The sequence below is a fragment of the Octodon degus genome, unplaced genomic scaffold, assembly GCF_000260255.1.
Source record: "Octodon degus isolate 3935 unplaced genomic scaffold, OctDeg1.0 scaffold00018, whole genome shotgun sequence".
NCBI lineage: Eukaryota > Metazoa > Chordata > Mammalia > Rodentia > Octodontidae > Octodon > Octodon degus.
Genome location: NW_004524594.1, coordinates 3,122,198 through 3,148,626, shown reverse-complemented (window position 1 = coordinate 3,148,626; position 26,429 = coordinate 3,122,198). Strand labels below are relative to the sequence as shown.

General features: G+C 53.8%; 1 protein-coding gene across 4 annotated transcripts in view; it reads left to right on the top strand.

The window, feature by feature from the left end:
- Positions 1-26,429, top strand: part of Tspan18 (tetraspanin 18) — a 124,908-nt gene that overhangs the window by 66,807 nt on the left and 31,672 nt on the right. For 3 of the 4 annotated variants that reach the window (XM_023710609.1, XM_023710608.1, XM_023710610.1), the window contains one exon: positions 24,482-24,617. The exons of the other annotated variant lie outside the window; for it this stretch is intronic. The gene's annotated coding sequence lies outside the window, so the exon portion shown is untranslated. The remainder of the gene's footprint in view (positions 1-24,481; positions 24,618-26,429) is intronic. 4 annotated transcript variants of the gene reach the window in all.

Sequence of the window (26,429 nt, the reverse complement as noted above, 5' to 3'; positions counted from 1 at the left end):
CAGCTTCACTATAGCTTTTCTGGGTTTGTTTTTTTCTTCTTTTTTTGATGTTAGTGCCAGGGCTTGATCCCCAGACCTTGCATGTGCTAGACAAGCCCTCTCGTCTGAGCTATATCCCCAGCCTCCCTAACTTTAAAAAACACAGGCAGATCGATGTGTACTGCACTGTCATTTCTTAATATTTCCCAGCAGGCATTCATAATTAAAGAGTGTGGCTGCGATCTGTCTCAGCCCCAATAATAACAGGCTTCCCGCTCTGCAAATGTGCTTGGAGCTCTTCTCCCTTCCTGGCCCATCACTGGAATGTGAAGCACGCTTGTGTGTGCATGCTGGTTTCCCCTCTGGTTTCTGACCGCCAGAGACATTTGGTGGACTTCATTTCTTCACCACCTTCCAGAGGAGACACAAAAAGATGTGAGGTTTTCAGGTAGCCTTGAAAGTAGGGTCAGAAGTGCACATGTGATTTGGCTTGAGGTGGCACATGCCTGTAATCCCAGCACTCTGGGAGGCTGAGGCAGGGAGGTTGTGAATTTGAATCCAGCCTGGCGACTTAGTGATTTAGTAAGATCCTGTCTGAAAATTTTAAAAAACAAACAGACAAACAAACAAACAAAAAAATAGAACTGAGAACATAGCTGAATGCATAGGCCCTCAGTTCAAGCCTAGTACACTTAACAAAAACACATTTTCTTGGTAGGTCCTGTTAGTCTCCTGGTGTCTTTTTTTTAAATGTATTTGGTATAGGGTTTCACTACGCAGTTCTGACTCATAGTGATCCTTCTGTTTTCAGCCTCCCCAGCACTGGGATTACAGGTGCATGCCACCACGCCCAGTCTCTGTGGCCAGCTCAGTGCGCTTGGAGAGACCAGCACAGCATGTGGTGTCAGGGATTGAACCCTGGTCCTTGCACTTGCTAAGCAGGCACTTAGTCCACTGAACTATCTCCTGGTGTCTTAAAGATGTGTGTGTGTGTGTGTGTGTGTGTGTGTGTGTGTGTTTATGTGTTCATAGTACACATGCGTACATTTAAGGTGATTTCCAGCGATGCCTTAATCCACAGAGCCTAGGGCAAGTATAGAGTCCAAGTTAGGACCTGCCCTTGGTGTCAGGCAGAAGTCCCAGTGACTCGGCAGATGGCAGCACTGCCCTCCCTCCAATGCCAACCTATAAGAGCATGCTGCCCCAGAGAGGATCGTCAGTCAGCTTCTCTGAGCCCAAGCTGCTGCTGCTTGGGCACCAGCAAGGCTCCCAGCATTCCTGCTAATGTCGGGGTGCGTCCCCCACCACACACACACACACACACACACACACACACACATATGCACGCACACAGGACATGTGCTTTATTTTGTGTTGGGACAGAAGTTAATTCTCTGTATGCGAGTCAACTTGTGGCTCCTCACCGCTAGGCTCTGTCCCTGGGGCCACACATTTCACCTCGCAGCTACCTGCCGGGACGGGTGCCTGGCTGCTGAGCTCTCCTAGGGGACAGTCGCCTTCATTTCTGCAGCCCTGATTGTTCAGTCCTGGCCTGTGCATCCTGCTGCTTCCTTCTGTGGCAGGACCTGTGCACGTCCCAGCTGCTGTCAGAGAGGGCCTTGAACAGAGGAAGGCCAGCTGAGTGTCCGCCAGGTGGGGACCTCAGCCCGCATGGGATTAACAAAGGAGAGCTGCTCTTTGAGCTCATGAGTTTCCGCCTTGTTGCCTACTGTGCGGTCTCTGGCGAGTGGCAGAACTTCTCTCAGCCCTGATTTCATTAGGGCAGGTGGGACCACCGTGGGGACACACATTGCTAGGGTGGAGATGTTGTATGCCATGTGCGTGGCACCGCCCAAGTCTTGCCGCACAGTAATTACGAGCTCCAGGCGAGTAAATTGGACACAGGTTGTGTTGTCTTTTGGCCAGGAGCAGTTACCAAAGGGCTCTTAAAATTTCCGCCCAGTGGGCGCTGCTGGAGAAAAACCTCTAAGACATTATTTTGCACCTCATCCTGCCAGGGCACTGTCTATGGGACACTAGGTCTCTCTGAAGGGTCTGAAAATGGGGATCCTACAGCCACTGCCAGCGTGTGAATCCCAGCTACACAAAGTGAAGACCATACCTCAGATGCTATCTTTTTGCAAGATGCTCAAAAGCCAGCAAAGAGAGGAAGGGTGGGGCCGGGGCTACCGTCAGACCAACGCAGAGGGCTGAGTGAACTAGGTGGGCAGAGCCCCGAGGCCCTCAGCATGCTTCGGATCCAACCACACCCAGACGTGGAGAACAGCCTGAGCCATGCAGGGGCCAAGACAGGAAAATAAAACTCAAGGGCATGGAGACCCTGGGAACAGGACGCTGGGAGACAGGCCCTTCAGAGACCATCACACTTTATAAAGCAGCAAAACCACTTTTTCAAAGGAAACTCAAAATAGAAAACAGACAAAAGCCAAAAATGACTCCTCCGGCAATTTCATTCTTCATTGTTCAGTGGGAAAGGCTGCATTGTCTGTGGCCTTTCTCAGAGTCCGAGGCTGAGGTTCCCAGACTTGATTTCCTTTACCAGTGACATGGTTTTTGTTTTTGTTTTTTTTTTTTTTTTAAAGAAACAGGACTGACATCTGTATCTGGTGCCAACTTCTTCCAGTTGTAGGTAACAGATGTTTGGGACAACAACAAAAAAGCAAAAAACACAAGACAAGTAACTACAAACTCCCAGTACCAGCATTTCACAGAATGAAGATCAGTGCTCTCCCCACCTGATAAGTAGAAGGGTGCAGTGCTGCGGCCAGGACTGCGTCTCCGTACAAACTTCCTGTCATGTCTGGAGTTTTCTCATTTGCCTGTCTAATAAGTACATCGCAGAGCAGAGGTGGAAAGCCAGCCACACACTTTGAAAACACCACCGGTCCTGGCACTCCATTTCATAGATTTGGAGACTTAAGTCCCGGAGACAAGACCACTCCTTCTCTCAGCACTTTATTTCTGTTACATGCCATGCACTCCCCTGGGTTGAAATTGGGGCTTAGGAGAGAAACACCAACCTAGAAGATATGATCCCAGAGAGTTGGCAGTAAATCATTCATTTCTTCCTTCCTTCCTTCCTTCCTTCCTTCCTTCCTTCCTTCCTTCCTTCCTCAGTCACTGACTGAGCCAGTTCATCATCAGATCTGCATACCAGGGATATGCCCTGTGAACAAGACTGCAAGGTTCTGCCTAATGAAGCTTTAAATCTGGCAGACAGGCAGGCTGTGCCCTGAGGTACGCTTGGGATGGGGTCCATGAGAGCCCATGGTGCTTCTCCTGTGCCTTTCTGCTCTGCCTGGCCCTCCTGACTTGTGTCCACTTTGGCTCCATGTCAGAGTGAGTGTAGACTTGGTGGGAGGACCTGGGTGGGCATCAGGCTGTGGGTTCCCTGAGCAGAAGCCTAGTGGCCTGCTGCCCCATCTGGCAGCTGCTTCTCCATCCCTCCCCCCACCCCATTTCATCTAGGGTTTGTCCCTGCCAAGGAACATGAGAACATTACAGACCCATGCTGTCTGACCCAGGTGAGGGTGAGATTCAAAGCTGCGATGCAATGGCCAGCTGTGCCCCAGCTGCAGTACCACCAGGTGGGTCCAGGAAGCCACCTGTGATGAAGGCTTCCTCAGCCTGGAGGGTGGGCCTTGCGCCTCACTGGGCTTTGAAATTCTCCAGAACAGCGTGCTGGCAAGGCCACTGAGGGCCAGTGTCTGAGGGGCCCCACTGGGTTTGGTCCCAGGCCCAGCTGTTTGCAACATTAAAATTTGTAACAAGCCACTTAGTGTCTCCTTTTCAGAGTAAACTGGGAGTTGTATCAGTTATCATCACCATTGTGCTGCATAACAAAAGGCCCCTAAGCCCAGACACTTTGGGGAGCATTTGTTCTCATTTTCAAGGGCTGCAACCCACTGAGCTGGGCTGGACTAGGCTCCAGCTGCTGGGTGGGTATGGATCTGATCCTTGCATCACTCCTCCTTAGACCAGCAGCTGCCTGGAGCTGGGATCTGTTCTATGAGTATTTATTCTGGGATGCAGGCTGAGAGGCCATGGCTGCTGGGATCTCCTGTTTCACTCGCAGGACAAGAGCAGCCACCCTCACATGAGGCATGTTTCTGCCTCTGCTGTGACCCCCCCCCCCCTTGGCTGGAATAGGTCGCATAGTCAAGCCACAGTGTGCCAGCTGTGTGGCTACAGCATGGGTACGGGTGGTGATCCTTTTATGCAGAGAGAAAACTTGGCAACTGTCACTTGGGCCACCACTGATGTCTGGAAGGACTGTACTACTGACCCGGACTCAGACTCCTGGAAGCTTGGCGGATGCCACGTGTAGCGGGAGCTTACATGTCACCCAGGCCACCTGACTGTGGGTCCAAACTCTAAGCTACTGTGGCCCAAGCACTTGTCCAGAGTGGTCCTCAGAAGTTCGGACAGTCACTCCCCCCCCCCCCCGTTAGTACTTGGGAAACCCTAGAGCTTCCTCCTTCCCCAGAGAAGGGCCCTGCAGGCTTCTTTCCAGGACACCGTCCTAGCTTTCCCTGTAACTGTGTTTATTGAGGAAGGCCAGCACACCAGCCAGCAAGGCAGCACCAGTTTCCAACTGGTGTGTGCTGTGCGCAGCCCTGCTGCTGGGCTTGGTGGGGACAGAGCTGCCAGGGCATGGCAGGAAGTTGCAACCCTGTGCTGGGTGCGCTATTTCTATTTCTCCTTCAGGACGCAGCCCTCCTGGGGCTCTGACCCTCACTTCCTTTAGCCCTGGATCTGAAGCCAGAGAGAGCCCAGGGCCAGAGGATTTCCTGACTCTGCCAGGTAGCTGGCCAAAGGGCATCAGCAGGGCCCGAGCTGGGTCCGGTTTCCAGCGGAGTGGGGCAGGTGGAGCAGTGGCCCAGTGCCCCCCATGAGTTGGAGTTCTGGCTCCCTGATTCTGTCCTCTGAGAAGGGAGAGAGTAGGCCAATCCCCTCCTCAGCTCAGGAAGAACTGGAGGCTCCCCACTTCCCCAAAGAGGCCCTCCTGGTCCCCCGGGGCTGGGAAATTTAGCAGCCAAGGTCTGACACACATCCTCGCAGGCAGGGGAGGAAGTGAACTGTTATTTATTGACTTTCTTCCCTGTGCCAGACACTGGAGAGCAATAGTTATTACAGTGAAAAAGTAGTACATGATATAGCGTATCTCGGATTTGCCTATATCTTGTTTTGACACAATTTGCCTGTGTAGCCCAGGCTGGCCTTGCTTACTGTGCTACTCATGCCTCACCCTCCAGCCTGCTGGGATTAAGGCGTGCACCACCACACCTAGGTTGCCTATAGTACCCTTAGAAGAGACCAGGCTGGAGTTCAAGCGGCCAGGGGCCAAGGGCTGCTGTTAAGTGTCCGTGGCCCGATTCCCCTGAACCTCAATTTCTCTGTTTTGCCAAGTGGCCTAGGTGGTCTCTTTATCCCTGCTGACTATGCCCACAACCTCTGTGAAGGGGAGAGGGGACATCTTTTCAGCCAGGTGTTGGAGATTGTCAGGCCCAGTCCCTAGGTGGGTGTGTAGGCCTGGACAGGACTTGAGGGTGGCGTCCCGTCCTGAGGCCCCTTCCTTCAAGGTGGCTCTCGGAGAGACTCTCCTGTGGACTGTGGGAGAGTTGTCCTGCCTGAGGCTGGGGCTGCACCAGATAACCCTCCTGTATGTCCTATCCCGCCGTGTCCCCAGCTCCAAGCCCCTCACCCCCACCCCCGTCCTGTCTCGTGCCTCAGTGTAGGAATCTGTGCCCCCCTCCAACTTCCTGCAGTGCTGAGAAGAGCTGAGCATTGTAGGGCCTGGGACTGGTCATCTGACTTCTGGGGACAGCAGAAATCGCTGTACTTCCTGCCCAGGAACCTGGGTGTGTGTGTGTGTGTGTGTGTGTGTGTGTGCGTGTGTGCGTGTGCATGCACGTGATTCTTTAAAACTGCTAATTGCAAGGGTGAAAATATTTTCGCACATTTGCTCCCCCTGAGAATGTCATTACGAGCATGCTGGCAGCCCTGTGGAAGTCACAGGGCCACAGTCAACGTGGAACTCCTAATTAATAGACGTGCACGCTGCTCTCGGGCACGGCAGCGGAAGTAATTATCATGATTTAATTGACTTTTCTCCCCTCTGTTGTGCACTCTGCTTTTTCCATTTTCTGGAGTGGGGAAGTGTGTGTGTGTGTGTGTGTGTGTGTGTTTGAGTTTTTTTTAAACCCTCGTTCTCTTTTTCTCTTATACAGACTGTCACTCATGGTAGTGCTCTATTTGTCAAATCTTATTATAGTAAATATTGTGACAGCAAAAATCCCTATACTGCAGAACAGTCCAGAACCAGAGCCAACAGCTTACTTCTGGCAAATGCTGGTTTGAAAAGTTCATGGGATCCAGCAGAGGTGTCTGGCAAGAGAAAGGGGTTCACTTGTCTCAGAGGTTTGGTTCCAGTGCAGGGGGTCCCCCTCATTCCCACCAGCCAAAGGAGATGGCTGTCAAGGTATTACAGGGACCCTAGGAAATCTGAGGGGCAAGCATGAGCCCCTCCGAGCTCCTGGCACAAGACCCTGAGAGGAGACCTCCTTGCCGTCTCTGCTTTGGCTCAACTGGTCTGTTCATTCCCGTTGACCTTGACCTTGCTGAGTAGGCACAGGGTCGTTGAGGGAGTTGGGGCAGCTTCTCGAAGACAAGTGGCCCGGGCAGGGCAAACCTGGCGTCTCCTCCAGCCCATCCTCTGTGTCAGGACATGCCTTGTCCTGTGAAGGTGAGGGGCACCAAGAGTGGCTTGTGGGGTGAGGGTGAGGTCTCCTGACTTTCCCTTCCTGGAAGCTATGGAGAGCATTTTCGCAAGTAGATGGGATTCTGAGAGGTGCCAGCAGGGCCCCCGTGCAGGACCGCCCTGGTGCAGCTGCCTACTCACCCTTTTGGGGCTTTAGTAGTTTTGTACAGTCCACACAGCTGGACTTCCTGGCTTTGTTCTTTGACGTGGGACACACGAGCGTGGCACTGAGATGGTGGCTTCGTAGAGCACCGGAAGATGGCAGGCAGCTCCTGTCACACACTGGCGTCAGAAGTGAGGTCCCTGGCTTCGACTTCTCCGGGACACACGGGGAGACAGACGCGCAGAGACAGCCCGCGACCCTTACGAAGGTCACATAATTTTGTCTCCTGTGATAGACTATTTTGCATGGAGCTAAAATTAGGACAAAGACGTTTTCCTGGTGCTCATCAGGGATTGTTGAGAATGCTTGACTTTTAATTAGAAAATGATAGATAATAAAATGGGGGGGGTGAGAGGTAGAGCCAGGGATGGCTGTTTCTCCTCTGTCCCTGTTTGGGAATCGAGCTAGGTACATGGTAAAGCTGGCTCTGTCTCAAAGGCCTCGTTTCATTTCCATGGATCTGTTTCAGATGATTGTGTTGGTCAGTGAACGAGATGATAGGCTCAGCAATCTGTTGGGAATGCTTTTCTCGCAGCCCCAGTTTCCTTGCCTGAAGAATGGAGATAGGGACAGGGAGATAGCTCAGTGGCATAAGCACCTGTCTGGCAAGTTCAAGGTCCTGAGTTCAATCCTTGGTACCAAACCAAACAAAAAAACACCCTCAAGAATGGGGATATGCTCTGCCTACCTTGGTGGAAACCTCTCAAGGGCAGGTTGGCTTCTTCCTCGCCTCCTCCTCTTCATCCCTGACTAGAACTCATCTTGCACATAGTAGGTTTCTGCTGAAATTGCTAGAAATGGGCCATGGCAGTGGGAGGGACCCAAGGCCCCGGTATTGATACTCAAAATTCAGATTTTGAGCCAAACAGAAACCATAAATGCTTTCTTCTAACCCTCAATTATCACAAGAAGGGTGAATGCAATAAATAAGATATGAGAGAGAGACCACATTCACATACTTGCTTTTTTTGGTGGAACCAGGGATTGAACTCACACCCTTGTGCTTGCCAGGGAAGTGCTTATTCCACTGAACCATCTCCCCAGCCCTTCACATACCTTTTGTTATAGTATATTGTTAAGTGTTCTGTCTTACTGCTTTTTAAATTTCTTGTTGCTAATTTATAAATTAAACTTTATCATAGGTGTGTATTGTTAGGGATACTCACTGTGGGACTCAGCGCCATCTGTAGTTTTAGGCATCCATGGGGGTGTCAGAACATATCTCGTCCCATGGATAAGGAGTCCCACACAGGCCCTGGGGAGTCCAGGCGCTCCACACCATGACCTTGGGGGTCTTTGCCAAGAGTATTCCTGAGAACGGCTAGGGATGGAGGCCACACTTGTGGAGGTTGAGAAGGAAGCAGAAGACGTAGAAGTGGTGGCAGGAAGTGTAAGCAACTCTTTTGAGAAGTCTGGCTGTGACAGGTAGTGAAGAGAGACTCGTAGGGGTGCAGAGGAGGTGACAAAGATGCCAGAGGACATGGACAAGTTGATGAGACAGGGCCAGGGGTAGCAGGTGATCAATAAATGGTTCTTGGCTTAGCAAACCCCTGCTGACCTCTTGAGATGGCCGGGGCTTTTCCCAAGAATGTTGTGGACACAGTGACTCGGAATAACTGCATTGGTGAAAGCAGATTTTAGGGTTGTAAGATGGACCCTGAGCAGCACAGGGGTTTTTTTCCTCATAGGTCAGTGAGTGGTTGGTGAGTGACTTTCCATAAAGTATTTAGGATACCTAGTTCCTTTCAGCTCCAACATGTGCCTTCCGGGGTCACCACAGGAGGAGGAAGAAGGTAGAGAGGGCCCAGGACCTTTTTAGACGTGCTGGAAGAAAAGGCATACTTTTTACCATTGGCCAGGCAAGGTCATGTGACACCTAGGTGCAAAGGAGTCTGGGAGATGGCGTTCCATGCTGTTTCCCGGCCAAGCTTCCCTTTCTGGAAGTGGACCACCAGTTTTTGGAGAATGACCATCCCTCTGGAATGACAGCCCCTTCTTGCTGTTCTTCTGCAGCAACCTGAGGGGAAGACTCATTCTAGTTCAGGGAAGATGGCAAGTGCCAGTAAGATCAGATCCTGCTGTGGAACACAGAAGTGTGCTAAATCATTGTTTTGGGCTTGACTTTCCCCAGTCGTACCATTTTTAAATCCTACTAGACCAAAATCAGGAAAGTAAAGGAATTAGGAACATCGGGAGCAGGTGGAACTGAGTTAGAGGTGTTGATCCCCGAAGCAGAACAGGAGCCACTTCAGGTCTCCCTGGACCAGCAGCCCCAACCAGTAGCAGCTCACTCTGGACACATAATGGTCAGTGCTCCGTGCCACATGGGCTGCTACTTCTGATGTCCCTGTGCGTCCCCCCCCCCCATTACACAACCAGCGTTTAAGGTCTTGACTACAGGTTTAAAGCCGAAAGGAACAGAATTGATACTGTCATGAGAACGCATCTCCAGCATTTTCCATCACCCTCTGAGTCAATTAGCGAAGCTCATTGGAGTCAAGTGGCTGGGGGAAGGGAGGAGGAAGAGAAGGAGGCTGGCTACTCTCAGCTGGTCCCTGAAGACCCACGGGGCGCCTTTCTTGCATTAGGATTCTGCTCTGTAGGCAGCTGCTGCAAATCAGTTAAATCAAAAGCCCTGTCCTGACTACCCCTCCCTCTCTCCTGCTTTCTGGGTCTTCCCTCATAAAACTTGCCTCCCCAGAGAAGCGGGGCGTGGAGTTTAGGCCACTGAGCCCTTAGGAATCTCTGGATTTCCGGTGCCCCTGCCCCTGCTCCTACTAGGGACAGAGGGGATTGGTACCCCTCACCCCGACATCCCCCCTCCCCCGTCATTGTTAACTCCCTAATTTATGGGCTCTGCTTATTTATTTGGTGTGGTAATTTGTTGCCCACCTCCCCCCTACCTAAGCTAATCAGTTGGCCTCCACGGGGTCTCTGAGCACAGCCACAGGGGATAGAGGGGGCCTCAGATCTGGGAGGAAGCCCTGCAGCGAGGGGGCGGGGCGCTGGGAAAAACGAGACAGCGAGACTGCGCTGTTTCCAGGAGGGGAGCACAGCAGAGCAGAGCCTTCTCCACCTTCTATATCTGCATTCAGTGCCTGGTGACCTCCAGACAAAGCTGGCCCTCGGCCGGGCTGTGGGAAGCCAGCTGGACAATGGGAGGAAGGGAAAGCGGGAGATAATGAGAGATAAAGGCCAGAGCCAGAGTCCCTGCCAGGGACTGGGAAGGGGTTCCTCTTTGCCCAGGGCAAGGAGGCCTCCCCCTCAGGTGCCCCAGGCTGGGCTTCCTGCCTCTTAGGCTGTTTATCAGGGCCTGAGCTAGGACCCTCCCAGGCTTATAAATAAGCAGGAGCTATGGTTCATTCCTTGATTCACTCTTGCTGCCTACTTCAGTTACACCTGAGACCAAAGGCTTTCTTGGGTGCTGGAGACACCAAAGACCACTGGCGCCTTGAGCTCTGACACCGCTTGTGTTTAGGGCTGGCTGTAGCCTCAGCCATAGCCTCTTCATCTCACAGCCTCTCCTTCCTTCACCTTTGAAGAGTTTCACACATTGCAGCCCAGTGTGGTGATATAGGCCTATAATCCCAGCACGGGGGAGGCTGAATCAAGAAGATCTTGGGTTTGATGACATCCAGGGCTACCAGCGCATTCAAGGCCAGCGAAAAGCATGTTGATTTTGCGATAGTGCAGGGGCAGTGCCCACCTTAGTACAAACTGTCCCTTTTAGCTATGGCCGCTGCAGTCAAACCTGCGGTGACAGGGAAGCCATAGAGACACCGGTGCTTTGCAGCCGAGCCTAGAGGCTGGGTTAGATGCCCTCGACATGCTTTCTGCACATACTTTTAGCTCTCTGGGTTGGTAAGGAGGCAAGTCTGCATCTGACTTGGAAAGCTGAGGACTGTGGTGGGGGTGAGGGGCACAAAATGCTGCCTGTACCCCAAAGTTGGTGGCACGTAGTGGAAGGAATGCTCTCCTAGACCACAGAGGGCCAAGGCTTTGCCTTCCTCTGTCCATCAGCCCTGAACACTTTTGGATTGTCCGTGCATCTGTCCCCTGCAGGACTTGCCCACCGCCTTGGCTCTTGTCTTAGGTCACTGAGACACCGTGCCTGACACCCACAGGTTAGGTTTTTGGCTCACAGTTTGTAGCCTTCTGTCCAAGCCAGCTGGCTCTGATGCAGGGTGGCACCGCAGAGGGGCCTGGTGGAGGAGAAATACTCAGGCCATGGAGGACAGAACTGGGAAGGGAGATAGAACCTCTTGGTCCCAACCAGAGTGACCCAACTCTTCCAAGCCAGACCCATGTTACAGCAGCAGGGTAACTAGAATGCCCTGTGTCTTTGCTCCCTCCTGGCCTTGTGGCTCTTGTGTCCTGCTTGCCAGAGCCCTACCAGGGGGGAAGGGGAGTGTCTCTCTTCTATAGGTGAAGGCGTTGGGACCCCAGCGTGCCTCCTACGGTGCGTGTCCAAGGTGTTTTGGTGCACAGGGGTCAGCCTGGGTAACCGGCCTGCCTGAGCCAGGTTAGAGCCTGTGGTCACTGTGGAACTCCTACCCCTAGGTCCCTGCTTGCACTTAACCTTTCCAGGGCCTGAGGTCCCCACGCTGGCTGCCACCAACTGCCCAAGCCAGGACCTTTTATTTTCAGCTCCCTGGTGTGTGTGACCCGCATGGCAGGGATGCTGCTGCTGGAGCCTGCAGACAAACCAAGGCCAACAGGCCCTGTCTCAGTTACTTTTCTATCATTGCTGGGACAAAATGCCTGATGCCCAAAATTAAGGTAGGAAAGGCTTATTTAGCTCACAGTTGGTGGAGGTTTCAGCCCGTACCCAGCTGGCTCCAAGGCAGAGTGGCACAAGGCAGAGGGCAATCGTTTGTGGTGGTGGAAAATAGCAAAACAGCCAGGGCAAAAGAGAAGAGCAGTGGCAGTGGAGGGCAAGCCTGGCACCCATAATCCCTGCCGTACTCACACCCTTAATCCCAGCATTGGATTATGAATTCTTTTTTTTTTTTTTTTGGCAGCCTCAGGACGCCTTCAGGGCAGGTCTAGTTTGGCTTGAGGATCTGGGGATCAAACCACAGCATCCTGAGCCTGACTGTTTTGTTTAAGCAGGCACTTAAGCAACTGAGCTAATTGGGCAGGCCCCCAGGGTCATGAATTCATGACAAACTCTAGAAGCTGCCCCATGACTGCACGACACTTTGGGGGACACCTAGATATAAATACCAGAAGTTCCTGAGTGGCTTCTGATGATGAACCCATTATGGGGGCAGAGACCCCCCTCCACAGGCCCCATCTTTGAGCCTGAGGCTCTGTCCCTTCATCTGTGAAATAGGATGATGGCCCCTGTGCCCTGGGAATATGGGATAAAATTGCTGTAAGGTGACAAGCAAGGAACTGGTTCCCCTGAGTCTGTGATTCATGTATCACCCCGCAATCCACTGTCGGCCCTAGAAAGAACAGGTTCCAGACTACCGGTACTGTCCATGTCCCCACCCAGGACCCAGCGCTAAGCTCTGCTGCACCTTCCTCGAGTTACACCTTCCCTTTTCCCTTTGGTCCCTCCTGCATCCTGGCCCCCAGATGCGTGTGCAAGCCCTTGTGCCTACCCAGGTCCCAGGCCCGGAAGCTGTGGGCTGATTCTGCACAGAGCCCAGAAGGTGGGGAGGTGAGGCAGCCTGGCCCTGGAGCTGGGGTGGGCTGGGCACACCTGTCCAAGCAGGTGCACCCCAGGCCCAGGGCAGCGCAAAGGGGCTCTGACAGCTGTGGGAGGGCTCGTCTTTGCGTTTAGCCACCTTGAAAAACACACTGTGCCCAAACCACTTGGTGTCAGAAAGTGTTTGAGTGTCCCTTGTCACATTTCTCAGTGCTACAGAGGACTAGGAAACGTGCGTGTATGCTGAGTGTTCAACGGGGGCACAGGAAAGGGGCAGCGAGGGATGGACCCCATGGGATGGCATGTGGACCTCTGTGCTCACCCCTGGACTGCCCTGATGCCTGGGTGGCCACAGTGTGACGGACTCAGCAGCCTCACTCATCCCATCCGGTTCCCCTTTCTGCAGCTCAGCTACGGGGAATGAGCCCTCCTGTTGCCAAAGCCACGGGAGGTGACATCCTGGGAGTGCCAGGGGGCTGCTGCAAGGCAGGGTCAGCATTGTTAGCTCTGGAGCAGGAAGGGGCCACAAGCCAGGTCAGAGGGCAGCTTCAGGGCTTGAAAAGAGAAGGAATGGATTTCTTTGTCGAGGCTGCAGGGGGACCCCCTTGCCCATACCTTAGTTTGAACCCCAGGGAGGCCAAGTTGAAAGGACTTCCGGTTTTACCATCCCAGGATTAATCTGTGCTGTTTTTAAGCTGCCGGCATTGTGGAGATTCGTCACAGCAGCCACAGGAAGCCGTATCAACTGGTGAGGTGGTTTAATTTTATTGCCGCCTTGGAGTTGTGGCAAGAGTTTTGTGGGTGTGGCTGGGGTCTCCTGTCAGTGAACATTAGGTGTGTGAGAGAACTGTCCTAGTTCACTGAAGGCCTTGATGGCAAAAGCTGAGGTTTTCTGCCAATGAAAGGTTTGCCCCTCTCCAGCCCTCGCCTCTGCCTGCTCCGTGGTTTCCAGACCGAGTGCTGCTGAACTCATCCGTGGACACGTGTGCTTCGGCTGCCAGCTCCCTGACAGCCGCGCCTTGGTGCCAGATCAGGGGCCTGTGCACCCTCCTGTCTCCCAGCTCCCCCATCCAGTCCTGTCTCAGCAAAGGCTTCTCTCCTGTTGCCTGCAAAAAATGAAAGCATTTCTCAGACACTCCCTGGGATTAGCCCAGATAAATGAGCCCATGTCTGCGGCTTCCCTCTAATGAGCTCTCCCTCATCTCTTCTTCCTTTCCTTGGGTCTCTGCACCCCTGGCTCCCTCCCACAGGCCTCTGGGAGCACCTCATCATTCCCTTACTCCCTCTGGATGGACAGTGACTCTGCAACAGATACCTCGCTAGCCTGCCGGCCTCTCTTGCCAAGGTTGTTTGAGACCCTGTGAGCCCCACTGCAGAGCTGGCTGGTGAGGAAGAGATTGCTCATGGGGAGGGCGTCTCCCTGCTGTGCCTGGTGGTGATGCAGAGGCCCCAGGTGGGTGGTCTGGGGAAGGGAGCCGCCTCGAGCACCCCTGCACCTCCAGAGGGTTAGTAGTGTTTTAACTAGACAGTGCGAGACATCAAAAGTCTTGCACGGGACTTTGCAGAGGCTGAAGCTCTTGTTGGGGGTGATCCCCTTCATACACCTACAGCCCTGGGGTGAGGAATTGCTCTCGTTTTGCAAAGAAGAAAACTGAAGTTCAAAGGAGAGAGGGTGTGTGTGTGTGTGTGTGTGGGTGTGTACATGCACACACGCTCCAGGGCACCCCAAGTGAGCAGGGCTAGACCAGGGCTCCTATTCAGGGCAGGCTGGCTCCAGAAGGTGCCCTCCTTCCCCTCCTTGGCTGTCCCCAGGAGGGGAGGATTGCAAGCCTGGTAAGCAAAGCAACCCCAGGCCATGCTTCTGTTTCAACCTGGGCCTGGCCCAAGCTGCCCGGCACGCCCTGGCAGTTCCTCCGCTGGATCCTGCAGCAGCCTGCAGCCTGCTCAGGGAGCTCTGCTCCATCTTGTAAGTGGGAAGGTGCAGCCTGGAGAGATTAGACCACACACCCATGTGCTTCAGCCACGTGGTGACACAGAGCCCACGGCCTCCAAGCTCAGAGCTCCTGGTTCCCCCAGATACCACATGCATCTCTCTTTCTATTCTGAGCCTCAGTTTCCCACATGAAATTTGTCTGTAAGAGATGCAGTGAGAATTGCACGGCACACAGCTACAGGGAGTCTGGTGCTGTAACTGGGCTTGCAGAGGCAACAGGGTCTCTGCAGTGGTGCCCAGCAGGACTGAAAATGGCACAAGTATTAGTTGTGCATGTGCCACAGGTGGAGTGGTGGCTGCGTGCAGGGAGTACACTCCTGCCACATGGAGATAGGCAGAGCAGAAAGCAGCTCCGAATGCACCGAGTGATGCATAAGCAATAAGCGGGTGGAGGTGGGGGCAGCAGAATCAGGAGAGACGCTGCTTTGTGAGGAGTGATCAAAATTGTGGTGATACTGCTGCCATGCGCTGTCCAACAGAAAGGCAGGCTTCACGTCAAAACGTGACAGGGTCCTTACGCACAGGGCACTGTCTGGCTCTTCCCCAGAGTCTAAATGACTGTGAAAGAGAACTGTTTTGAATTAGTGCCGGACATCAAGGCAGTTAGCACAGTGCAAATAAAGACACGGTTGAAGGAGGACTTCAGGGAGGGACGTCTGTGTCACTGGGTGCTTCTCCTCCGAAACACAGGTGTCCTGGGGGAAGCAGAGCATAGTGTGGGGATGCAGGGGCTCTCACAGACCTCCCAGGTCTTCCGCGGTCATGGTCACCACCTCAAGAAATGGGGAGAGTCAGAAGAATCCGTGCCTGCCGGATCTGTGTGTTGGCCAGAGCCCTGACTTCTGTGCAGGCCCGAGCTCGTTGCCTTGCTCGGAACTGTCCTTCCACCTACACAAGTGGCCCTTGGAGGTGCTGGGCTCATTATCTCTGAGTCACAGAGGAGGCCACAGGCTCAGGGCCAGGAAGGGCCCCTCAGGCTGGGACCTGGTCCCCAGTCAGTGCTCTGCAGAGCCAAGGGGCTGGGCTTCTGCTCCCTCCCAGAGTTTGCAGCCAGGGCTCCAGCGCCCAGCCTCTCCTAAAAGGTGGAGATCTACTTAGTGTGCCTAATAAACCCTACACTATGGCCCAGAAGGGAGAGGCCCAGTGCCCCTAGTAACTGTCCCTGGGCCCCAGGAGAACATTGCCTCTGACCCCTAGTAACCGAGTCCCCAGGCTGCATGAGGACAAGGCCCATGACCCCTGGTAACCCTGTCCCCAGGGCCACAAGGAGGACCATTGTCCTTGGCCCTTTCCTGTGGGAATGGAAAACTCCTGGTCCAGGATGCCTTGGGGAAGTTGTCCCCTCAGGGAGTGATACACTCATTTGCGTTGTTACTTGGCCTGTGACCTGTGAGTGTGTCCTGCTGAAAAACTGCAGCCCATCAGGTGAGTCAGGCCCATTGGGTTAAGCCAGCTCCTTCCCCAGCACCCCAGATATGGGGGGCTCCTGGAGCCTGCAAGCGCTGTCACCACTCATGAGGACCAGTGTGCAGGAGGACACTTCCAAGGCCCCAAGGTGGCTCTGGTGTGCACGGTGTCTGGGATTCCTCAGAAGAGCCCCTTGGTGGTGGGGCAGAGGTGTGATTGTGACGCTGGTCGTGGCTTCCCTCTCCTGGGGTCACTGTACCCTGTCCTGGGCAATCTCCTGGCTGTACTTTCAGCTCCACAGATAAGAAGCAGGGCTGTCCCCATTCTACCAGTGAAGCTGTGGTCAACCTGGGCTACATAGTGAGCATTTGTTTGGAAGAAGAAAAAGAACAAGAAGAAGGAGGAAGAGAAGAAGAAGGGGCCTGAGTCCTCTTAGAGGGCTGAGGGGAAGGGAAGGAGGCATTGGAAGGAACAGAGCCCAGGATGAAAGATGACCCAGACCAAGGAGAAAGCCAGGCCGTGCATGGGGCACACGTGCGTGTGTGCATGGGTGCACGTATGTGGGAATGTGAGCATGTAGTGTGAGGAAGGAAGGAAGCCTTCCTTCCCTGGGCCCTTCATCATCCACACCCCGAGCTGTGGGCCAGAGGGAGGGACGAGAAGTCCGGCCAGGAGGCAGCATCCTGCCACAGCTGACCCAGAGTGCTCAGCTTCTGCTTCCCTGAGGGCCAGGCAGGGCAGGGTCCTTTCATCTAACACCAGTGTGGCAGGCGTCCGGAGGTCCTGGAGCTCCTACATCCACCGAGCCACTGCCTCTGAACTCGGCTTCACTGCGGTGCCAGGATCCCTTTGGCCTTCCTCGAGGCCCAATTCACCAGCACAGGCAGCTGGCCTTCCGTAAGTGCATGCATGAATGCGTGAATGTGTGGGCTGTGAGCAGATGCACGTCACTCTGCACATGTGGCTACTTCAGTAGGGCTTCTCTTACCATCCAGCTAGGACCTTATTAATAAACCTATGCCCCGGGCATGGTGATGCACACCTATAATCCAGCACTTGCGAGGCTGAGGCAGGAGGACTATTGCAAGTTCAAGGCCAGTGTGAGCTGCATAGTAGTAACTTGTCTCAAAACAAACAAACAAACAACCCTGTGAAGCCAGGTGTCATAGTATACCTGTAATCCCAATACTCAAGAGTCTGAAGCACAAGGATTGCTGTGAGTTTGAAGACAACCTGTACTATAGAGTGAGTACAGGGATTTTAACTACCTATCAAGACCCTGTCTTTAAAAAAAAAAATCAAATCAAGCAGTGCTGAACAAAGCATGTTCCATGTGGTCATACACCACCATCTGTAACATCTGTTTATCCGTGTTTTATAACTGAGGCTCAGAGAGCTAAGGCATCTATCCACAGCCCCACAGCAAAGTTAGAGGTGGGGACCAGACTGGGTGCTATGACGTCAGAGCTCAGGAAACACCCCTCATTGGTTGAGGAGTGAAGGAAATGACTTGTGCTGCTTGCTGCTTGGGTAGCTGAGAGTGAATGCGGACTCAGTGCCCTGGTGTAGGTCCTCTTGATTTGCCTTAGTTGTGCATCTGCGCTGAGCTCATGCAGCAGTCCTGGTCTCTTGGGCCGATGTGCACCGGCCCGAGGTGAGGCTTTCGCCCATCCTGCTGCTCCATGCAGCTGGCTTGGGGGACAGAGAGGGAACCCAGGGGGCCTGGAAATGAGCAGGGACAGTAGAACACACATACTCCCATCTCAGGTGGGTCCTGCAGAGACCCCTGGCTTATAAAGATGCTCTGCGCTTCACCCTTGGAGGGCATGAGTGTGTCCAAAATCTCCCAAGATGTCCCTTCTGCCTGGAATTCATGGCTTTATCCAGAGGTCGGCTCCCTGTGCTATCTGAGACGGAAAAGACAAAGGTTGGGCTTGGACCTCATCGATCTTCCAGGGCCTGTGCTCAGGTGTGGGAGGGACTTGATGCACAGAAGGTGGGAGCTGCGGAGGGCTGTTGAGCAGGAGAGGGGCACCGTCTGGATTCTGCTCCTGAAGCTCTGTGTCTGCCTGGGAGAGGGGAAATTGGGGCTGTGGGGAGACTCTGGAAGCCACAGTGGGTAAGGGAGGATGGTGGGGTAGGGTCATGCAGGTGGCAGTTAAGGGAGAGTGGAAGCAAAGCCCTCAAGTGTGGAGATCGGAAGGACTTCCAACTAGGCCATTTCTGGGGAAATAATAGGGTTTTTTTTTATGTTAGGGAAGGGTCTGCAGGGTCTCACTACTAGATTGGGCTCATGGTGATCTGCCTGTTTACAGCCTCGCAAGAGCTGGGATTGCAGGCATGTTCCACGAAGTCCAGTCTTAATTGCTGACTCAGTATGCCCCGGGGGTGGGGCTGGCATGACAGGCCCAGGGATTGAACCCCCAACCCCCTTTGCCTGCTTACAGGTGCTTTAATCTGCTGAACTATTTGGCCAGCCCGAAATAATAGTTGTGTGGACTGCACTGAGACCTTCCTGTGCCAGGCACCAAGCAGGTTGCTTTCTGCGTTTCATTGCATTCAGTCAAAAGTCACTTCAGATCATTGCTGTTATCCTCGTCTTACATGGAGGAAACTGAGGCACGGATCACTGGCTGGTAATTGGTCAGACAAAGTGCAGCCACCTTTGTCTCTGGGTGGCCGGGGGGCAGAGGTGCTGCCTGCTGTATGGCAAGAACCAGACCCAAAAGACCGGGGAAGGTGGGGCAGGAGAGCAGGGAAGAGAGGAAGGACAGTGCCTGCCTGTTACCCTGTCCTTCAGCAAGGCCTGGCAGCCAGCACACCTCAGCAGAAAGTAGTTCATTTGGAGTAGTAATTGCAGAGTAATTGTGTAATGTGGGTTGTGTATTGATTGTGTTGATTAATTATGCTCAGGTAGTAATTAAACATCTGCTTCACCGTCATGTGCAGCCTGGAGCTTAACTGATGCGCACACACATACACGTGTGTGCACATGTGCATGTGTGGACTCCACGTGAAGCCCCTTGGTTTCATGCTTATCAGTGTGCATGTGTGTGTGTGCGCATGTGCGCGCTCATGTGTACACATGAGTGTGCAGAGGTGTGTGTGTGAGATGAAGCCAAAAACAACTGAGCCCAGCTTTCCATAGAGAGTGGCCTTTGGGGCTGAGGGCATAAGAGAGTCCAGGGAGCCCTGCAGCCCCTGGGTCAGGCCGTGGGCCCCCAGGTGTGTCCTTCGTGTCCCTCGGTGTCTCCTTCCTGGCCAGGCTGCTTGGCCAAGCTGCAGGACCTGAACCTCCACTCCATACCCATCAGGCCCTCTATCCGGTCTCAGGGCCTGTCTGCCGCCCTGCATGCATCCTCCGGCTTGCCCCTGGCTTTATGTCCTTTCCCAGGCCGCTTATTTTCCCTAGTGGTTGGGGCACGTCCTTGCTGTCTACCTCCACGAGGCAAGGCAACTTCAAAAGCCTGGGCTGGGAGGCTGCAGGGATCAGGGTCGCTGGGTGAGCGTAGACAAGTTGCTTTTGGTCTGTAAAACAAAGAAAAACTAGCATGAAGGCCTCAAAGGGCCTTTCCAGTCCTGCTGTACTTGGATTCTAATTTGGTTTGCACTAATTAGGAATCGGAGACAGTTTAAATTCAATACCTACAATCCTCAGTGAGTAAACAGTTGGAAATAATCCCTTCCTTTATGACTTCCCGAAGACGTACTCGTGAGCACAAGCAGCCCGCTAAAATCAATCGCGTTTATTTTTCAGACAGAGAAATTGCAGGTTCTTGGAGCTTCTGGGCCCGGCAATTCATCCTTGTATTTTAAAATTTTATGTTTATGTTTATGGGCTGCCATTAGGTAATATGGATCTAGGCTGAAGGTTGGTTTTTTTTCATTAGCTTAACTCGTTTTACTTATTAGCTCACATTTATAGCTGGGTTTAATAAGCACACGGTGCAGAAGTCATAAAGCAGTCTTCTTTCACAATATTTTAAAATCAAGACTCTTCCCTGAGCTGTTCCAGGTTTATTTGCTCGTAACTTCCTTCTCCTGGGGCCTGGAGCCCGCACGGCTCATCCTAGTCCTAGCCCGTTATGTGACCTTGAACTTCAAGAAGGACATCACTGGTTAATAAAACCAAAAGTCCATTTTTGCAAGCAAGGCTGAGACACTCACTGTATCCCAAGGGCTTCTCAGATGGGACTTGCTTGGACGCCGCCTCCCCCGGAGGCAGCTCCCATTTTTTCCACTCCACAGAGGGGAAGCCAAGGCCAGAGAAGAGGCCACACAGTTGGTGGCAGTGGCGAGACTGGAATACAAACCCAGCGTGCCCCCGTTCAGCCATCACCCCCCCCCCCCCATCTAGTCATCGTGCCTTTGCTCTTGCCTGGTTTCTGTGGCCTCCCGAAGCATACCTCTGCTCTATGACGCTCTGCGGCAGCCCTTTGCCTCCCCTGGATAAAGCCCGTCATCCTTAGCCTGGCATCCGTGGCCGTAAGCCATCAGCCCGTGCCTTCTTCCCTTCCTGTCCCGTGTGCCCCTCTGCCACAGCAGACAGCCTTGGCCTCGGGCCTTGGGCACTCGCCTCCCACGTGGCTCTCCTGCCTCTCTGTCCACGGTGCGCCCTCCCATCCCCCATGCTCAGGTCTGCCCCTTCATCTGGGCAGCCTTCCCTGGGCCCCTCTCTTCTCTGAGCTCACAGGTAACGAGCCCTACCCTCATCCTGAGATCTAGGTTGCCCCATGAGGCCCAGGTACGCAGCAGGCACTCAGCTAATGCTCCGGACTGAGGAATGCTGGTGGCCCCCAGGAGTCCAGGGCCCAGGCCTCTTATCTCCTCGGTTGACTTTGGGGAAAGACTATGCCTCAGTTGTCTGCTACCAGCAGTCTTCACTCCTCCTCTCCCTCCCCAGTAACTTCCCTTCCCATGCGTAAAGCTGCTGTCCTCTCTCCTGCCACCCACACTAGCCTGCCCTGGATCCCTTCCCTACCGCTCACTGCCCAGAGGCCCTCCTGGCACTGGCCATTGAAGTCAGCTGTGGGGGTACAGGGCCACATGGAGGAAGGCAGCCCCATGGGCTCTGCGACACCCTGCTGGAGCTTGAAGAGCCTCTGTTTTGTAGACAGGGAAACTGAAGCCCGGTGTGATGGGCCACCTGCAATCCCGGCTCGGGGAGGCAGGAAGATGCAAGTTCTGCCCTACCTGGGCCGTCTAACAGCTCAGCAAGACCCTGTCTCAACAAGGGCTGGAGACGTACTCAGTGTGAAGTGATAGGTTTTACCCTCGTATAAATTGCTGAAGTATTATGGTGGTCATCTAATATGGCTGAAGCCCTTAAAACAAAAGCCTATCTTTTCTAAGACCACCTCTCCCCACCTTTTTTTTTTTCTTTTTTAACTCAGTCCAGGGTGTAATTTTTTTTTACACTTTTTGCCACCTCAGAAAAGACCCCAATCAGCTCCTCACGTACTTCTTGACATCCCCTTCAGACTCCACCCTGGAAGAAGGCTATAAAAGCCTCAGCCTCCCTTTGCTGAACTCCAGAGAATCCCTTACCTTCCCCAGGTTCTCTCCGTGTCATCAAAGATAATAAAGCCCCTTTCCCTTTTTTCTTCTGCCTGTTTCTCTGCTGTGCTGGCGCCTGAAAAAGCCTATCATGAAGGACCTGGGTTCAGTCTCCAGTACACCACATGCACATGCAGTGGGGAAACCGAGGCAGGGGGCAGAACTATGAAAGGCACTGGTTGGGTTCTCTGCCAAGGCTCCCTGGTTTATCCAGCGGTCAGCGTGGCAGCTGAGGTCACACAGGCATGCAGATCTGAGTTCTGCCCTGACCCCACGGCTGGTTCCAAGCAGGATGGGAAGGCAGGTGTCTGCTCACTGAGCTCACCCTTGCTCCAGGGTCCTCTGCTGGGCAGGTGTCCTGAGGGACTGCAGAGAAGGGGAACTGAGAACCAGGCCAGGCCCAGCCACTGTGCCTGCCGCTGTCAGCCTGGGCCTCGGGCAGAGGTGACCCCGGGGCCAGGCCACAGTTTTGGGCTTCCTGGGCTGCTGTGGGATGACCCAGAACTGTGACTGCCACGGGCAGCTCCACCTCCCCCTCTGCCACGTCCTCCCCACCTGCCATTTCTGGGTCCAGCAACACATTTGGGGGCTTAGGACCGAACACATACACACACCTCTGTAGCTTATTTTGTTTTAAACAGTGTCAAGCCAGGGTTGGGGAGATAGCTCAGCAGCATAAACACCTGCCTGGCAAGTGCAAGGTCCCGAGTTCAATTCCTGGTCAGTCTGATGCAGCACATGCCTGCCATCCCAGGTCTGAAAAGCTGAAGCAGGAAGGTTCAAAGCTCAGCCTGGGCAACTTACCAACTTGGACTTTTGCTTTTTAATGTTTTAAAATCATTTATTTATGTGGTATAGAGTCTTGCTGTGCAGCTCAGACTCATAAGTAAGCCTCCTGTCTTAGCCTCCCCAGCACTAGGATTACAGGCATGTGCCACCACACCCGGTTTGGGGAGCTGGCATAGCATGTGGTACCAGGGATTGAACCTGCGTCCTTGTGCTTGCCAGGCAGGCACTTAGATCACTGAGCTATCTCCCCAGTCCCAGACTCTTAATCAGTTAATCAGTAAAGAACATCATAGGTTCAATCATCCACGTGAAAGAAAGGGGAGAGGGAGGGAGGGAGGAAGGTTTCAGGCAGCATTCCACACTGATGAGGAGTTTATCCATTATATCTAATACGGGTTCAGATCCAGGGCCTCAGCCACCTGCCCTGCACCTGTGTGCAGCAGCCTGCTCTCCCTCCACACCCCTCCCCATCCCTCCATGAAGCCTCCCAGCTGCTGCTGTCAGGAAGGCTGGAGTGCAGGATCCTTCTTGGGTCTCTCAGGCTTCACAGTGGACCCCAAGAGGCTGCAGAGGCTGAGCTGGCCCAGTGCCCCCTGTCACAGATGAGGAAACTGGGGGTGTAGAGAGCTGGAGAGACGCTGGGGAAGAGGCCCGGAGAGGCCGGCACAGCTGCACATCTTGCTGCTAAAACGATCTCCTCTCCCTTGTCACCTCTTTCCGAAAGCTGTTTATCTCTTTTCTATCCCCTCGGGAAAAGCTGGGGTGCCCCCACACACCCCAGTTATTGCACACTAGCTGCCTTCTGGCTGATGTGACATTAGCTCCACAGCTTGCAAAGCAGGGATGACATTTGCATCTCTCTGGCCGGCATGGCCTTTGGCGGCTGGGGTGGGGGTCCTGCAGGCAGGTTGGGCCCTAGATCGTCTGTGAGAGGGCAGAGGTGAGCAGGGGAGATGAGGAGCTGCAGCCGCTGAAATTCTGTGTCTGGAGGCTTTTTTGCAGGGACGGGGCAACTCCCAATCCAGGGCTCGCTTCAGCTACTGCAAGCACGCATGCGCGCGTGGGCACATGCGCACATAGATGCGCACGCACACGCACAATCTGCCTGTCCTCTTCCTAACATTTTGGAGCAATCACTAAGTGCCAAAAACTTCTGTGGGCTTCGTGCCTTCGTGCCACTTTATCTCCTGGCAGACTTTGGGGCAAAGATGCTTAGTCTTGTTGTACAGAAGAGACTGGCACCCTAGAAGACCTCTGGCTTATCCGGGGCAGCGCTTCTGGGAAGAGACGAGCCTTGCTTGTGCCCGGGGTTCCCCCGTCTAAGTCCACACTCCCAGCCACCCAACACGCCACACATGCACGCACGCATGCACACACGTATGTACGCATGAACACACCAATTGTCCAGGCTCAACTGCAGCCAGAGAGCATCTCTGCTCGGGACCCGGAATGGGTACAGGGGATGTGCACTCCTCACAGAACACAGCAGCCAGCATCTGCTGTGTGCTCAGACCGCCCCAGGGGCTGTCTGTCTGGCTGTGAAGAAGGCATGCCCAGACCGACAGGTCTGGAGAGACCGGAAGTACCGGCTGTGCTCTGCCACCAACTTGCTACATGACTTGGGCCAAGTCACTACCCCTCTCTGGGTATCAGTGCCCTCTTTGGTAAAAAGAGCCAGGCATGGGGTACACACCTATAATGCCAGTACTCTGGGAGAGTTGTAAAGACTGAAAAGCAAAATGACTGGTCCCTCTGGCTGGAGCAGCCCAGGAACGCACTGCCACAGGCAGGGATGGACCTTTCCTCCAGTAGATCGAGGATGCGGCATTTCCTCCCATCCACTCGGACATGGGACGTCACATTTTCCATCAAAGCCCATCATGAGGCATCTACCGAGCTCCTCGCCCACTTCCAAAGGGCATTTTGCCGGCGGCAGCATGTGGCATGCACCCAGCTGGGAGGCCTGGTGCTCCAGGGCTGGCTCCACCCAGCCTGGGGTTGGGTCCCCGGCCTGCGCAGACCCCTGGCTGCTGCATCATTCGTCTTCCAGCAGGGCATGGAGAGAGCACTGCACACAGGAAGGGGAGGCCAGCAGACTGGGTCGATGGGGTCCCTCTCCTGGGCACTCACAGCCCTTCTTTCTGTGCCTTCCGACAGGTGGGCGCCCCTTGGACCTCCTGTGCCTGCAGGAGCCAGTGTTTCAGACCCTTTGGTCGCTGCAGCGTGAGCCTCTTGAACTCAGTCTAGAAGCACAGCCATACTCTTGGGTGGACTTTCCAACACCACTGCCCAGGTAAGAGGATCTGAGCTTGCTCGGTACAGGGGTTTCTGCTAATTGTGTTGAGACCACAGTCATTGCTAAGCATAACTATCCACACGGCATCCCTCCCTTCCAAATCACAACCCTGCTTGAAAGGGAAAGACCCAATGGCCAAGGCTTTAAAGTCTGACATACCAGGATGCAAATGCCAGAATCGCCAATTGCTGGCTGTGTGGGCAGGCAAGGGTTGTCAGCCTCCGCGTGTCTCAGCTTCTTCACTGGTCCAATGATGGGCAGGAGCACCTACTGCTCGGGTTGTGGGAAAGATCAGGCGCAGTAATACATGGAAGGAGCCTAGACCAGGATGGCGTGGTGAGTCAGTAGCCCAGTAAGCAGCAGCTGTTGCCAGTAGCATTCCTGCACTTGGGATGGCCCCTCGTGTGTTGCTTTTTGCATTGATGGCTGGTTTCCCCTGCATGCACCTGTGGATGCCACAAGGGCAAGAATCTTCTTTGTCTCAGTTGGATCCCTCCATCCCAGCATAGGAATCTGGCCCGTTAGTCACAATGGATGAGTGAACGAATGGGGGAAGGTGCTTTACCTACATTATGAGGAACCCTTAGAGCAATCCTGTGGGCACCTGCATTTGTCCCTGTAAGAGGTTGCTCGCGTGTGGCACAACCCCAACAATGGCTCCTTCAGCAACAGAGATACAGCTTCTTCTAAGAGAAATTCTCAGCCAAGGCAGTTCTTTTATAACAAATACCAGGGCCCAGGGCCTTCTGTCTTGGGGCTCAGCCATCCCTGGTGTACATGATCCCTTGGCCCTCTTGGCATGTCTGTTCTGGCCCCCTCAGGAGATAGACGCTGCTCCCACCTAGGAGGACATACAGCTTTCATCCGTTCATGTCATTAGAAGGTAGCCATGAGGGGCCCCTAGCCACAAGGGAGGCTAGGAACTGTAGTCTTCTGCTGGTGGCCACCTGCCCAGTTATAGTTGTTGCCTCAGAAGATGGGGAAGGTGGCCTCTGAAAAAAATCAGGAAGCCCATCCCTGATTTTTTTCAGTTCTTCCTGCCTTCTCTCTGGCACAATCTATTTACTGCCATTATAGTTTCGCCTTTCCCAGAATGTCACATGACTGGAGTTGTGCAGTGGGCAGCCACAAAAACAGGCTTCTTCACTGAGCAGGAGCATTACAGGGGCCTCCAAGTCTTCCTGTGGCTTCACTGCTGAGTAATAGTCTATCAGATGTGCCACACTTGATTGATTATCTCACAGAAGGGCATCTTAGTTGTTTCCAGGTTTGCTAGTGATGACTAGAGCTGCCGCGCAGGTTCCTGTGCAGGTTCTCATGTGGACTTAAGTTTTCCACTTCCAAAGTACCTTCCACAGCACCCTGCATGTCCTGGCCTGAACATTCCTGTTGCTTGTCATCCTCCTCAGCAAGTGGTGCTGTCACTTTTGTGGACTTCGGTCCTTCTATGAAGGAGTGTGATACAGTCCCCATCGTAGCGTGGATATGGTGGGTGGGAGACTCAGGAACTCTTTGTGACCCTCTTCCTGGTTGGCACTGCCATACCCCACAGCTCCTCTGTGGCAGGTGTCCCTGTGACTATGGCCCCATCCCTGGGTGGCCCTTCCTGCAGCAGGCTCAGGAGTGGCTGGATTGCAGGACCCTAGCACACTGTCTGGGGTCTGTGTCCCTGTGTAGGGAATCTCACTGGTCTGCAAATTACCCCCTGAAAGTCCAGAAGGCAGTGAAGCCTGGGGGTCTCATGGGTCCCAGTAGGAAAGGTGGAACTGCTGCCCCCAGTAGCAAGAATCAGGGATGATCAGAGGCCTG